Source organism: Natrix helvetica (genome assembly GCF_964273705.1).
Source record: "Natrix helvetica genome assembly, chromosome: 2".
NCBI lineage: Eukaryota > Metazoa > Chordata > Lepidosauria > Squamata > Natricidae > Natrix > Natrix helvetica.
Window position 1 is genome coordinate 209,772,943 of NC_138552.1, and position 12,380 is coordinate 209,785,322.

Genomic DNA, 12,380 nt, shown 5'->3' on the forward strand with positions numbered 1-12,380 from the left:
CTCTAGTCAATTATACCTGAAGGTATGTCTTTCTTCTCTATTGGTGGACTGTATGTGTCTGATGCAAGTATGGGACTGTATGGGACTGATGCAAGCAGGGAGAGGTAGTGCCTCAGATAGACCACTCCCATGCCATGAAGAGCTGTAAAAGTTAAAGTCTTTTTTGTTTCAATGTTTTGAATTGAACCCAGTAACAAACTGGCATAACTCCAGAACTCTACCAACTTTAAGTTTGATAACAAAACAGGAATGCAAGCTGTATTTTGCTCTAGGTGCAGCTCCTTTCAAGACTATTTGGAAACTTCAGCTGGTGCAGAATGCAGCTGCACATTTAATGAGCCCAATTTCTTATTACCATGTTACATGGTTATTTATTAGCTCCCTTGGCTAATGGTTTATTTCCATGCACAATTCAAAGTAGTAGTTGTTAATTATACAGTTCTATAAGGCTTGGGGCGCAGTGGCTCAGCAGCTAAGACGCTGAGCTTGTCAGTCAGAAAGGTCAGCAGTTCAGCAGTTAGAATCCCTAGCACTGTGTAACAGAGTGAGCTCCTGTTACTTGTCCCAGCTTCTGCCAATCTAGTAGTTCGAAGGCACCTAGAAAATGGGAACCACTTTGGTGGGAAGGTAACAGCATTCGGTGCGCCTTCGGCATTTATTCATGCCGGCCATATGACCACGGAGACATCTCTGGACAGAGCTGGCACTTCAGCTTTGAAACGGAGATGAGCACCGCCCCCTAGAGTCGGGAACGACTAGCACATATGTCCGAGGGGAACCTTTGTCTTTTATAATGCTTGGGAACTAATTATTTCAAGCAAACACAGAATGCCCACTGATGATGTTTGCCGCCACCTCCAAAATCAGCAAGTCTGGTAAAGGAGACTCAAAGGGCAGATTCTTTGAAGAGAAGTTCTTTCAGCTTTCCTTCAGAGGTAAGAATACCTCTTTCACTCATGCTGAAAATGTATGATCTGGCTGACAAAATGCTTTTGGGAACTGGAACATTACTTCTTAATATTATTCTCAGTGAAAAGTGGCACCATGGGCATTTTGCATTGGCTATTATTGTGTTTGTTGATTGAACACATTTTGTAATCCACAGAGTGACCCAGATTGACGCAATATAAAAGTCACCATAATATAGAGGTATGTTTTTCCCATATAACCACTGATTATCTTTGGTAGACATTTCTGTCCATCTCCTACAGAAATATAATTCCCAAAAGCACATGAAATGACTTTTTTAGTTATGTGCAAAATCAAATTGTTTGTTTCTTGAAATGACTGGTTCTTTTATTTACTCAGAATCTTCATTAAATACTTAACACGTTCAATTATACTTTGTCATATTAGGAACTCCTTTTGGCAATAAACTCTATAGCTTTTTTTTTTAAATCTCTTATTCCCTTTTTTAAAACCCCATCATGTGTAGTCATACTAATTCAAAATGTGATATAAAGGTCTGAGAGATATTTATTCATTTCAAATCTTTACAGGATAAATGCTTTTTCATCTGAATTGCCCATGTGAAACAATCAAATATGGATATAATTTTAAAATGTCAATGTCTTCGATCACAAATAATTATTACTTCCTATGCTTGATTTAACTAAGATATAAGTTTTAAAAAGTTCTCTTGTTGATCCCATTGGTGCAGCAAATCTTTTTCTGTTTTGAAGCAGAATAAATGGTAGAAAGGAAACCAACTCTGGATATCTTATTTTTTAAAGCAATTCCTTGATTTTTTTAAAAATGTATTCATCATACAATAGGTAGGACAGGTAGCAAAGGGTCAAAATAGAAAGTGCTTTTATTTGTTTATTCTTAATTTAGAACAGAACGATTTGCATAGTGTTTAAGCCCGATTATTTAAGTTGTGTTTAATTTCCTCTTAATTGGAATTAGGTTAGCCAACAGGAACCTTTTAAGGTAAATTGACTGATGCCTAGGTGGAACTACCTTAATAGAATCCATAGAAAGAATTCCAAACTTGTATATTGTTTGAAAGACAAATTCCACTACTCATTTCTGGATTGATGAAACATTGGCTTGAATGGCACAAATTTTGGATTGAAGTAGGGTTTTCATTGATCCCCATACAAATAAGAAGAATAAGACATGAATATAAATGTATAAACCGGTATGTTTATTCATTAAATTTATATCTAATAATGTGAAGGACTGTTGATCTGGGATTGGGAATGGGGAAGGAAGAATGAACTATTAAAGGGAGAGTTTCAGAAAATATTATTTAATCCCGAGAAAGTAGAAAGTGTGACAAAAAATCCAGAATAATCCCACACTGATTTTATTTGGTATAAGAGAAAAGTAGAAATAGACTGCCAGACTATTTTAACACATTCTTGCAATCCTTGCTGTACCCGTTTTTGACCTGACTTACCTTAAAGAGCTGACAAATTGTTACTGCCTGCAAAAACTCAGATTATGATCTTGAACACAATCAGAGAATAATAACAAAAGCAGTTTTAACATAACCCAGCCTTGAAAACTGGACTTCAATAATAGAAATAAGGAATTCTAGTTTGTATTCCTGAATGTTTGTTTGTTTGTTTGTTTATTAAATTTATTCCCCCCCCCCCAATATTACCACAGGGTAACTCTGAGTGGCTCACAAAGATGGCTTAAAAAGATAAAACTATAGAAAATCTATAGACAATATAAATAAAATAATATAAAAATCCAAATATTCAGTCTTAACTAAACAATTGGGATTGAGGGAATAGGATGAATGGGAGGGGAAGAACTATTACTAATCTACCAACCAATGTGAAATCCCTCCAGTGGTGGGTTGCAGGCGGTATCCCCCAGTACGGGCGTACTGGAGCCTGCCCGGAGCATCAGATACCGTTCTGGTACGGTGCTCCAGAGGACCCACCCACCTGCCCACGCTCCTTACCTGTCTTTAAACTCTTTGGTGCTTCCGCGCATACGCACGGCGCATACAGTGCCTGGGTGATGCTCCGTCAAGCAGCTGCAGCATTGCGGAGGCTCATGGAGGTGTCGCTGGATGGTAAGACGCATGTGCACACGTTCATGTGGAGGACACCAGGTCCTGTTGCAACCGTACCAGTTGCAACGGGATCCGGAACCCACCATTGAGTCCCTCCTCCATTGTAGCTCCAAGCGAACTGGCAGAGCCAAGTCTTTTAAGCTCTTGAAGAGAGCTCTGGGGGTTTGGGCCTGATCCACTCGGGGACGGGACGGGACAAGATGTTCCAAAGCTATGTCTGCAGTCTGATCGGTGTCCCATTGCAACCTCTAAGATGATGCACCGGTTTAACAATCTGAAAAGCTAATTACCTTTTTAAAAATTCATACAACAATTCAGGAGGTTTGACCCAGGGAAATAATTGAGTTTCTCCATCCCATTGCTGATAAGCAGCACTAGCGTTGTTCTCTGTTAGCAGACCCACTCAGCAATTCTACAACGTGACACATTCAGTGATTTTCGTGGTGGTACAAACCCATATAGAGATCTAACCGAGCACATCCTTTTCACACCAGCATTGATTTTGCACATCTTCTAAAGAGACGATGCCTGAAACTAGCTGAGAAAGTCAATAATGCAAAGCAATGTGTTTGAGATCGTGATAAGTAACAGAAAACAAAATCAATGTTTCCAACTATTATTATCATGAAGTATAGTTCATTATAGAGAACATTAAACTGGAACAAATGGCATCATTCACATTTCTGCACTGTCACTCATGATGACAATCATGAGAAATGATGCACGCACAAACACACATTGCAGTTTGGGTAGTTACTACCCAATAACCTTCCAATCAATGAAGTATTACAGAAACACTGAAGAAGATGGATGCTCAAGTCACATATCATCATCACTGGCACTATCTGCACATAAAGAAGGAAAACTAAATGTGCCAGACTGCCTGTGATGTCCCAGGTAAGGAAGTTTTAACAGGCAAATCAGAAGCTTGTATTTCTACAGCAAGAAACAGACAAGTAGAATACAAACAAACCAGGGCTTAAACCATGGTTTGCATTAAACCATTCGTTTGTACGCCACAATAATTATTATATTTATTCCCCCAAGAAAGCTATTTTCAAAATAGGATGCTCATCTTACATTTCTTGACAATATGTTAACAAAAGCAAAAAGAGGGGTAGAATTGGAAGAATATGACAATACTTATTATTGCATGGGTTTTTTATTTAAAAATATGAAATTATTTTTTTCATTTAAAAATATTGCTCTGGCAATATCAGTGTTGAAGAAGAAAGGTTTTCCCTTCCCCCCAAATCTTTTGTGCAGTTGTCTTTATCTGGCCTAAGACTGCACATTTACTCTAATTAACGTTAAATTGACAAAATTAGCTGCACAATTTCTACTTAGCACCGTATGTCCTTTGATCTTAGATTCTTTGAAAAGAAAGAATGAGCAATTCCTGAAACTGCTGGGAGGCCAAACAACCAATTGCTCTCCTTCATATATGATGGGCAGAGTTGGATAAATATAAGTAGATGATTATGTGAAGGACAATCATTTGTGAATGCTTTCTCTATTGGCAGGTGGGAAACGGATAACATTCAAGGGGAGGGGAAATGAAGTTAGCGACTCCAGTAATTTCTTTCCTTAAGTTTGTTCTGCATCAACATTCTAAAGCAGATTAAAACTGGAGCAGCACAACTTATGTTGGCACACTTTTCTTGTCATAAAAAAACTGGAAAAATATACATTAAACACCCATTTGGTTGTCCACAAACTTCCTTCAGGATTCCAAATTAAGTCGATTGTGTGATCTACATGGTAACAGCTGGCCTCATATATTTGTCTTAGCCTCCATCTCTTTGGTACAGAGCATGACTGGGGCAGTATTCTACTGCAACCTACATGCTACACATGAATAGAAGGCAACTTTTCTTTTTGAAGGCTCCAAGAGAAGCTGGGTTTAAAAGCAGCAGTTCAGGGTATTAAAGGTTTCAGATAGGTCAGGTGTCGTCATCTAATAGCACTAATTCCTTTGGCAGTGTTGGGCTCACACTGATCACAGCAGTCCAAATAGTACAATGGAAACACTTAGGCTAGTAACTTTGACCATTCTTCATTCAGGGAATCTTTCTACATCACCATGTACCCCACAAAATGCCAACTAATCCTGCTGGGTTTCACCAAATGTAGAAAAATCTGGATATCAGTTGGTTTAATGACAGTGATAGGCAGCAGTAAATCCCTGATGCACAGTAGGCAGTTATTCACTGTTTTAGTTATAAACAAACACATTATTTTTTGAAAATATTATACTTTATGAATGCTAACTATCGTGATCTCTTGTCAATTTTACAGTAAAAAAAACCCTCTAAAATTATCAAATCCAAAATATCATCGCAAGGGCTGGAGTAACAATTTAATTAGTTAATATCTCAAAGCCATGCACTTTTCAAGTGAGAAGAAGAAAAAACAGATGTTATACTCAGTCTATTCCAATATTCCTTGCCAGTTATCCAAGGATGTAAGTTATGACAGGTCTTTCCAGACCTGCAGGGGATTATGAGATGTGTTCTGGGGCAGACACTCAGTTCATACAGGATGACGAGAATATGAGTTCATCCTAAAATATCCACACAATTATTTCTACTTGACATCTCATATAATCCTGCTCACAAATTGTTCTCTCCCTCTCTCTCTCCCCTCCTCCAGGTCCATGCATATTTGTTTATTTTTGAGTACAAAGCTGGGAATCACTGATAAACACGGACTTTTCATAAATTATGTAACACTACACTATTGTAAGCAAGATCTACATTTACTGTATGATTCCCCAATGCGGACAACCCAAAAGCAGGAAGGCAGTCTTTGTGGGCATCTTTGAAGTAGACCCAATCAGGCTGACAGAGCTGGAGAATTTTGCTTCAGTCAAGCAAAGTCTCCAAAGTTCAAGCTAAAGTAACAGCATAAAAAATAAAGCAGTGACTTTGTTTCACTCAGCTACAGTGCTTGATGCTGCTTTTCCAATAATAGCCCCAAGTAACTTTCCATTCAGCCTGTCATTTTTCATGCCCAGTGTGAAATTGTTGTATGATTTACTGCTCTGTGTACTAAGAGCCATTGCCCAAGAAACTCTTGCTGCCCTCGTCACTGATTTACTTAAATCTTTCTTACGTTTGTCAGCTCCAGGTAATGGGCATACTTCTGCATAACAACGGATAATTTGAGTGGAGAATGCGAAGCAATGCTGTATAAAGCTAGTGGCTGAGATTACAGCGCTTGACAGATGAGGTTACTGTGATTATCGTCTGTGCTCATGAGTTCCATTACTGGAAGAAGCAGCACACAAAAGAGACCAATTCCCCACACAATATATAGGGCTACTTTACTTTGGTAAGAGCAATTTCAGAGGAAGAAGTCCTCCATTGGTTAAAGGTACAAGGATAATGGGGTAGCCACTTCACACAAATATTTAGTGCTCTACACATCAAATGCCTCTTATTATAATTTCCCCGCTCTGTTTCAACCTGGCAGGTTAAACAGAATCTTTATCTGACAAAACTAAAATTCACTTGGGACTACTCTTCAAAAGTCTCTATCATATCTGCTTAGCTTTCCATTGCTGGGTCTTGAGTCTAAGAACTAGGAATGCTGATGGAATTAATTCTTTGCAAACTGACATAATTCCTGTTGTCCTGCAGAAATGAAGACTGGATGCAAATGTCCTCATTTTACCTCGCACCAAATGTCTTTAGGCAATCCTCCGTTCAGATTGAAATGTAGTATCTAGAAATGCCTATTACCTTATTAAAATATATTAGGAATGTACATTATGAGAGAGAAATATATTTGGATTTAACTTGCATTTATTCTCATAAACAATTACTTTAATTAGTTTTAATGTGTATGTATTGTTTTCTTGGGGACTGCATGCCAAGAAATGGGGACTGCAGCCAAGAAATTAAAAGACGCTTGCCCTGGGGGAGGAAAGCTATGGCAAATCTAGACAGCATACTAAAAAGCAGAGACATCACCCTGCCAACAAAAGGGATATGGTGTTCCCAGACGCAATGTATGGCTGTGAAAGTTAGACCATAAGAAAGGTTGAGCGCTGAAGAATTGAGACCATTGAACTATGGTGCTGGAGAAGACTCCTGCGAGTCCCTTGGACTGCAAGGCGATCAAACCAGTCAGTCCTAGAGAGCAACCCTGACTGCTCTTTAGAAAGCCAGATCCTGAAGATGATACTTTGGCCACCAAATGAAAAGGAAAGACTCACTGCAGAAGAGCCTAATGCTGGGAAAGATTGAGGGCAAAAAGAAGAAGGGGACGACAGAAAATAAGGTAGCTGGATGAAGTAACTGAAGCAGTAGGCTTGAGCTTAAATGGACTCCAGAGGATGGTAGAGAACAGGAAGGAGGAACGTTGTCCATGGAGTCATGATGGAGCGGACACAACTTCGCAACTAACAACAACAAATTGTTTTCTTTGTATTTTTGTTTAATTATTTCTTATATTCCACCAAGAGTCATGTTGTCTGAGTTAAGTAGCCATCATGATGATGACGATGATGATGATGATGATGATGATGATGATGATGATGATGATATCCATTCAGTCATGTCTTACTCTTGGTAATTCTATGGGCCACATCTCTCAACGTCTTCCATTCTTGGACTACTTTTTTGAGGTTTTCTGTGCTCTGGTTGGTGTCAGCTTTGATGGTGTCCAGCCATCATGTTCTTTGGCTTCCTGGCTTTTTTTTACCACTAACTCTTCCAAACAGAATTGCTTTCTCCAGTGAATTCCCCTACCAGACATGGCCAAAATAAGTGAAATGCAGTTTTGTGATTCTGCCTTCCAGTGACTGGTGTTACACATTCCAGTAGTTGCTTGTTAGTCACCTTTGCTGTCCAAGGAATACACAGAAACCTTCTTCAGCAACATAGCTCAAACAAGTTGATTTTCTTTCTCTCTTGCTTTTTTAAAGTTCAACTTTTACAACCATAGGTAGTTGCAAGAAAACCAATAGAGCAAACTCATCTACATTTGGGTGCCAGGCTGACGTCCTTGTTTTTCCATATTTGGCTGATATTCATCATTGTTGTGCAACCCAGTGCAATCCGATAGGTAGCCATATAAATGTTCTAAATTAGATTCTCCAGAATTATCAATATTGACCCACACACACACAAAGATTGATGGGACTACTCAATGTTGCTGCTATTATTGTAATTATTTGTACTATTCGTTAAAATTGTATTAAATAATTTTCATAATTGTTTGGAGGTTGATGAATAATATGAAACTTTATGAAGAGGTTGATGCGTTGAAGGGTTTGAGGAACTCTTGTTCTAAATAAACAAATAAATGTAGGCTTGGATAATGCACAGAAGAGTTGTAGGTTGTGTGTCATTTCCAGTCACAGTTTTATCCTTTACCCAGAAAAGACCATCTGGTATGGAATGGGGCAAATGGGGTGTTTTAAACAGAGCCATTGGAAAAATGTATCTTCCACAAAGTCAGCAGTGCAAGAATGTAATTCTGTGGCAAAAGCAACTGTTCCCTGAACTCCCCTTTGCTAAATTTGGAGGCTAAATTCAATCAGCATCATATGAAACAGAGAGATTTAAGTCCCACTCCAAGTTCAACTCTTAACATAACCTTAGCCACAGAGTCACTATTCATGTCTCCATAATATATTTTTAGCATTACCCTGCCATTTCACCTTGTGCAGCTATTTAAAGATCAAAAGGAATTTCTTTCGCTAAAGGCAAAAAAAGTAATGCATTTTAACAGGGGGGGAGGAGGAGGGAGGAGGAGGAGGGGGAGGGAGAGAGGGAGGAGGGAGGGAAAGAGAGAGGGAGAGGGAGGGAGACAGACAGACAGACAGACAAGGGGGTGAACAAGAATATTCAGTGAATGCTACCTAATCATTCTTAAGAATTTGACATTAGACTGTCAAATGTGCTTCCTCTCTGATTCCATCCGCATAAATTACAAAACTAAAATGAGTTCAGGACCAAGAAAAGGTGGATTCAAATTCCAATTCAGCCATGCACAAAGTAATATTGACCTTTGCCTCTCCTCTGACCATTTAATCTACTCCATGTACTTAGAAGACTGTAGAGTGACAGCATCCTGTCCCCCATACCTGAACTATTTAACAGTGGATGTGAGTGTGACAGGAAATATAAAATATGGGACAAATAATGAAAAACAAACTCTGAAGAAAAGGACATTTCTTTACAGAGGACAGATTTGACTGTTTTTTAACCATGTATGACATGGTTTTAACTTCCATGTGACATGAATTATATCACTTGAAGGGACAATTCGCAATATTAAAACCATGATTCCAGCAGGGAAGTGGCATCTAGGGGAGAGATAGAGAGAATCTCCATACCTCAGCATTGATATTTTCAGATCAGAGGCCGAGGAGGATTGTATTCTTACCACATTTTTGGCCAAGGCTCCAACTTACCCTTCCCTTTTCCTCTGCATTCTGATTCCAATCTGGATCCAGAAGCTTCATGTTAATATTTTTATTCTTTTATAAGTGATGCTGAGGTGTCTTCACATACAGTACATCACAATATCTTAAGTATGTGAGTGAAGACATTTAAGAAAGTACAGACAGGTCCTCCCTGATGGTTCTCAGAGTATATGCTTGATGTAGATAGTAGAGTGCTTCAGTTTGGCAAGATTCTGTCTATAGGTATGAAATAATAAAGAAATCTGCTTGGAAGAATCAATGTTATAACTTTTCCCCCATTTGAATCCTCCCCCTTTGTTGTTTTTGTTATTTTGCATTTAGTTTTTCTTGATGTTTCATAAAGTTGTTTTAAGTGAGAGGGGGGAAAGAAAAATCACATGTGATTCTTGGTTTGGAGGCCTGATAATCTGCAGACAACTATGGATATGGAAGATGTTTATATAGTTTTTCTAATATAATCTGCCTCAATCCAAATGGACTGTGAGCATTGTACAACGAAGTTAGAATATGAACCAGTTATAATCAGTCATGTACAGAGAGTGAAAATCATCAATAAAAATCTAAGTCATCATATGGATATACTACTCTAAGGGCCATATGCCAGCTGAATTGTCACTTGTGATCTCATGTCTTCAACTATTTTGGCTTACTACTTCTTACTCCTTTTCTGTGTTTTGCATAATGTTGCTTAATCCAAAAGGGAATGTTATGTTGGGTAAATACGTATATATGAGCGCGTATCACCCAGATTTGTTAAAGAATTATTATAAAAAACAAATCATGGCATTAATCGCTAGAATGCACAGTTGTTCTGCAATTTAATCTTCGGCAGATCTTAAAATTTGCTTTTGTTCTGCATCTGAAATTGTACCCTTATGCTCTTTGTAAGCTAAATACTGGTGTTGTGAAAATAAATGGAGGAATAAATGTGGGGGGAAATCGGTTTGGTATTTTTTTTTAAAAAAAAAAAGTTCACATATCTTTTATTTTCGCTATTTTTAAGAATCTCAAAATGGGGAAGCAATTCAGTTTAAAATAAAAAAATGCTTAGTTAAAAATCCTTAATTGAAAACTAGTTGTAAGTACCTTAATGAACGTCCAATAGAAGCCTGTAAAAGCATATATTGTGCAGCTAGAGGAGCACATTCAAATGTACTAGCTAACAAAAAGGCTTGTAAGCTGATGCAAAAAGGTGTAAGGCTTATTACTAACCATACCTGAACAGAGAGAGAATTCCAGAACCGGAGCACATGAATCACAACTGCCCTCACACAGATTGTCACATAAACAATCACTGAACGATGTGATGCCCACGAGAGGGCACCCCCACTAAAGCATATTTGATGGGAAAATACAATAATGGAGCTTTTGTCACATACAGCTTTGTCATATCACAGCAAGTACAATATCTTAAATATTGCTTGATGACAAACTGAGAGCCAATGCAAGTAGAATACATGTAAATTGCCACTTCCTGCAATCTAACCATAGTATATTACACTGGCTGCAGCTTCTGGACACATGTCAAGGGCAATTCCTCATATAAGACTTTGCAATAAACCATTCTTGGGGTTATCAATACTTAAAGCTGGGGAAAGTTAAAGGAATACTCTCAGCCACAAATCTGACGTTTTAGAGTTGGCTGGATTTCATTCACCTCAAAATAAGCTTTCAACTGGATAGCAGTGTTTCTGCCTTGTAGGAATTTAATCCCAGCTTGTTCCTTCCTATCAAGGTCATGATTAGACTTGGACAACATTCAGTTACTATCAGAAGTGCACTTTAAGATCTGTGACAAATAGCAACCATCAAGTCATTTCTTGTCTATTTAAAATAATATAGGAAACAAAGTAGAATAGTGTAGCACATCTTTTAAAGATGGCAGAATATATTTAGCAAATCAAATCATGGTTTATCTGAGAACAAAGAGAAGTGAACACAAAACTTAAAATAACGCAGGACAGCCTAATAGTGAAGGCATTAGATGCAGATCAATAATATGAACATTTCCTTATTAAAGCTGATTTTCTATCGGTCAACCAATAGTCCCTCTAGACAGACCGTGCTAGGAAGGTCTAGGACCTTGATGGCTAACCTTTTTGTTGTCACATGCACGCGCCCTACCCTCACCCACCCCCGTGCATGCGTGACAGAGACCTGAAGACCAAATGGCTGGCAGGAGGCATGCGCGCATGCCCGGTGGGAGCTGGCCCGGTGTGCCCTCAGAAAGGGCTCTGTATGCCACCTGTGGCATCTGTGCCATAGATTCACCATCATGGGTCTAGGACTTTAAGGTCCAATCCCACCTGGTAATCTAGAAGGGAACCATTGGCAATAAGGGAACCATTGGCATCAAAAAGTGTTTAGACTTGCAAGAGAATTACTGAAGCTATATAGTCGTTGTATATCATCTGTCAAGGTGACTTCTGCAGTTTCAGATCCATATCCAAATTAAAACCCAGAATTAAATGGGTCCAAATGAACAGTATTATCTAGATGTGTCTGAAATAGCATGCAGGTGGACATTTTCTACCCCCTTTTTTCCTTCTGAATGCATATTGGTTACAATGAGCTAGCCATTATATGACAAGAGCTATGCTAAATAGCCAAACTTCAGGAGGCGTCTGTGACACCTTCTCTGACTAATTAATTTAAAGACGTATTCTTTCATAAACTACTTTAACCACTTTAGTGTGTCTGATGAAGTGATTTGTAATTCACAAATGCAACTATTAGGCAGGAAAGGTGCCACCAGATTCCTTTTGAATGAACTAGGTATGAAAAGTTGTGTCCTATCTTAGCCATAAAAGTCAGCTGGGTGATTTTGGTCCAGTCATTCTCTCTCAGCCAAACTCATCTCCCAGGGTTGTTGTGGTGGAGACAATAGGTGGCGGAAGGTATGTTGGATAT